This window comes from Crocuta crocuta, unplaced genomic scaffold, assembly GCF_008692635.1.
Source record: "Crocuta crocuta isolate KB4526 unplaced genomic scaffold, BGI_CrCroc_1.0 scaffold288, whole genome shotgun sequence".
Lineage (NCBI taxonomy): Eukaryota > Metazoa > Chordata > Mammalia > Carnivora > Hyaenidae > Crocuta > Crocuta crocuta.
The window spans coordinates 1,832,482-1,833,218 of NW_027532607.1; the positions used below are offsets into that span (position 1 = coordinate 1,832,482).

At 54.1% G+C, this 737-nt stretch overlaps 1 long non-coding RNA gene across 10 annotated transcripts in view; it reads left to right on the plus strand.

Moving 5' to 3' along the window:
* The first annotated feature begins 205 nt into the window (after positions 1 to 205).
* The window catches only part of LOC144245050 (uncharacterized), a 38,200-nt gene continuing 37,668 nt past the window's right edge, over positions 206 to 737 (plus strand). For 7 of the 10 annotated variants that reach the window (XR_013339150.1, XR_013339152.1, XR_013339145.1 and 4 more), the window contains exon 1: positions 206 to 449. This is a non-coding gene — a long non-coding RNA (uncharacterized LOC144245050). The remainder of the gene's footprint in view (positions 450 to 737) is intronic. The other 3 variants (XR_013339153.1, XR_013339154.1, XR_013339146.1) reach the window with 1 other exon arrangement.

The following is a 737-nucleotide window of genomic DNA, read 5'->3' on the forward strand; positions in this document are numbered from 1 at the left end:
AGCAAAACAAGTCATCCTATCGGCTTTTCTCATAGAAACCTACCAAGATCAAGGGTAAAACAGTAACAGGTGTCCATGGGAAAGGACAGAGCAACAGTAGGTAATAGGTATGTGTGCACATGGGTGGCGGTATCTTCATGCTCTGACCTGTCCTGTGCCTCTTCCCCTTTATCTTTGTTGCACAACCTTGTGTCCAGAGTTGAGAAAGGCAGGCATAGTTTGATGCAGAGGAGCCAAGTGCCATCAGCAAGATGACAGACTGTCCTGCTGCCCCCAAAGAGGCAGGGAGGGAGGCGCAGTGACATATTCATTTATCAAACGCTTATTAAGCACTTAGGTACCAAGTGGTGTGCTGGGTTCTGGGGACTCACAGAGGAATAAGGCCTGGCCTTTGGGCCTGTGGAGGAGGAAGGAAAATAAACAACACTGTGAGTAAGTTCAGCACAGAGGTAGGTGTGGGCCTGGGAGAGGGAAAGGGGGGGATGAAAGAGTGAGAAGAAAGGTTCTCACGGGTGCCTCCACATATCGCTTGAGGCCCTACTCAGTGTTGCCTGCTGGGGCCAGTTCCCTTCAGACGGAAGCCTTTCTCACAGCGCCAGACGCTGGCCGGACCGTGAGCTAGATGACGCCTGTCGTCAGCTCCCCCAGCCTTCCCGACCCTGCCTTCTTCCTCCCTCCCTGCCCTTTCTTTCCCTCCCTGTGTGGAAGGGTGGGGGGGGGGGGGGCCTCACAGGCTT